We start from the raw sequence: 2,819 nt of genomic DNA, 5'->3' as shown, positions 1-2,819 counted from the left end.
CAACAGCAAGAAAAAAAAAAAAAACACTTGTGTCCCTATCTTGGGGTTCATTAAGCTTAACATCACCTTATCTATTCACATGCACATAGCTTTTGACCTTTTCTGCTTATCCACGACATATATTAATTATTTTCAATAAGGGATACCACGTGACTGATGTTTCTTTGGACTTGGATTATTTTAGTTAATATAATTTTTCCTAGTCTTTCCATTCCGTAACAAATTGGGTGATGTCATTCTTTCCGATGGACGATAGAATTCCCATACACACACACACACACACACACACACACACACACACACACACACAAACTCACAACGTTTTCTTGATCCATTCATCTACTGAGGGGCATCCTGGTTGGTTCCATATCTTAGCTATGGGAAATAATGCTGCAATAAACATAATTGTATTGGTAATTTTAATATGGTCTTGTTGCTGACTATTTAGGTGAATACCCAAAAGTGGGATTGCTTGGTCATTTGTGAGCTCTATGAGGAATCTTTTAAGGAACCTCCATACTGCTTTCCAAGTGGTTGAACAAGTTTACACTCCCACCAAAAAGGAAGTAGGGTTCCCTTCTTGCCACATCCCCTCCAGCATCTGTTATTGTAAAAATGTGGAGCGCTTCACAAATTTGCGTGTCACACTTGTACAGGGACCATGCTAATCTTCTCTGTATTGTTCCAATTTTAGTGTATGTGCTGTTGAATTGAGCACAGAACATTTTTTATATATAAAGTGGAATTGATTTTCTTAAACTAGACAATTCAACAAAAAGTAAGTTCAAAAGATTTGTCGTGAAATTTTAGAACCATGTATTTCTTACATAAGCACACATTTAAGACTAACTTCAAGATATGTTAAAACAAAATAATTCCAGGTATTTGTTGTTCAACAGATGTGTAGGAGGAGAAATTCAATTATTCTATACAAGGCACCTATCATAATGAACACTGCAGCAAGTGTTAAGTTTTTTTTTTAAGTTTTAATGTTTTAAATATGTTTAATTTTGGGAATTTGCTTATATGCCAAAATTAAGATTGTTTGGTAGGTCATATAACTTTTCTATAAAGTATTTAAGATTTATGGTAGCAGACATATACAACTAAGTATGTACATTTCAGAGTTTACAGAAACTTTACTAATGAGAAGTTGCAAAGTCTTTGTATGAAGAAACAGTGAAGAGTTAAGACTTTGTTAACTACACAGTTTCTGTAAAAACTTTAGGGCTTCCTTACTTTATATGTCAGCGAGGAACAAAAATGATTATATAAACCATATACAGATGATAAGATGAGACATAAATAGTAATCTTAGAGGGTAAATTTAAAGACTACTCATAGCCTATAAAACTCTTGTTGAACATCATAATCTTAGCCAGTTTTAAATGTACAGGAATATGAGAAAATAGTAAAATCTAATATGTAGTACACTTCAAATACTGGAAACAATGGTATTTGGTTTTTATTTTATTAATCATTAATATTTAATTATTGGTTTTCTTTATTTGCAGCGTTGTTTTCCTTGTTGTAATATAATACAACTTTTTATAAGGCATCATTACGAGGTACTTTGAGAATGTTACTGGGATGGCCACACCATTTTTATAGGTGCATGTGAATTTACAAAGAGCAAAATTAAGAACAAAATATTGACTAAAATATTCTCAAGTAGAATTTGAATCAGGCGTGTTGATAAATGTCCACACATAAATCTTAGCCCTAGGCTGAAACAGTGGTTTTACAGAGTTGAGGCCACAAAATTGAGAGACGGTTTTGTGTTTAGTGTTTTGGTTTTGTGTCTGTTGGTTGTGGGGCTTGAACTCTGGGTCCTGTGTACTGCTCCTCAGCTCTTCATCTCAGGGCTATTGCTACCACTTGAGCCACAGCACCACTTCCATCATTTTCTGCTTATGTGGTGCTGAGGAATGTGGTGTTGATGGGTTATCATACATCAAATACCTTCAAATGTACATGTAGAGTCTAAAGATAGCAGTATGAATATTCTCATACAGCTCTTGTTTATCTGTTATGCACTTTCAGTATTATGATATTTCTCCTTCATTCTCTATTTCCTCTCTTTCTCTTTCATGCTCCATGTCTGCTACTTAGAATTTCTGCTGAGCTACTATTGTCCTTCAGGAACCACTGGGATTTTGGGAACATGATAGGGACGATCAGTTACCCTTGCATTCTTTAAGAGTTATAAGAGTGACGTGATATTATTCTTTGCCATTCTAAATGGCAAAACAACAGATCTAGGAATTCCTTTTCACTTTTAGTACTATTACAAATTTTCCTCATAGGAACCATTGGGATGGATAAAATACTTTAAACCTGCGTCCTAAAAGATCTTTTCCTTTTACAAGCAACCTTTTTCTTTTAATATCAGTAAGTAACAAAAACAAAGCTCTCCTATGGAAAGTAGGCTAAAGTTGTTCACAGGGATGAAAAACAAGGAAGTGGGGGAAGTGAGCACAGATCCTCAGAGCAGTTTATCATGTACACTTTGTGAGAATGACAATGTGCTGGGAAGTCTAGATTAAATCACTGAACACCTGATATATATATAAATATATGCACATATATATTTATTTATATATGAATATATGTGTGTATATGCCCTTATATATGTACACATGTATATTGCTCTACATACAAATACACACATATATATATATGCACATGTATACATGCACACATGGAGAAAGACGCATAGATACAGCCAACACAAGTTTCACTACTTGTTGAATATGCCCTAGACGGAATGCTTGGAACCAAATATGTTGAAGATATATTTGTCTCTAAGACTTATTTTA

The 2,819-nt window shown here is 34.0% G+C and overlaps 1 non-coding gene across 1 annotated transcript; it reads right to left on the bottom strand.

The window, feature by feature from the left end:
- Window positions 1-611: 611 nt before the first annotated feature.
- LOC122114758 lies at window positions 612-718 on the bottom strand. The gene has a single exon (XR_006148634.1). It is a non-coding gene; the product is annotated as a U6 spliceosomal RNA (small nuclear RNA).
- Window positions 719-2,819: the final 2,101 nt, after the last annotated feature.

The sequence above is a fragment of the Dipodomys spectabilis genome, unplaced genomic scaffold (assembly GCF_019054845.1).
Source record: "Dipodomys spectabilis isolate Male_0828 unplaced genomic scaffold, ASM1905484v1 ptg000109l, whole genome shotgun sequence".
NCBI lineage: Eukaryota > Metazoa > Chordata > Mammalia > Rodentia > Heteromyidae > Dipodomys > Dipodomys spectabilis.
Note: the sequence above shows the minus strand (reverse complement) of the source record. Positions and strands in the feature narration are given on the sequence as shown.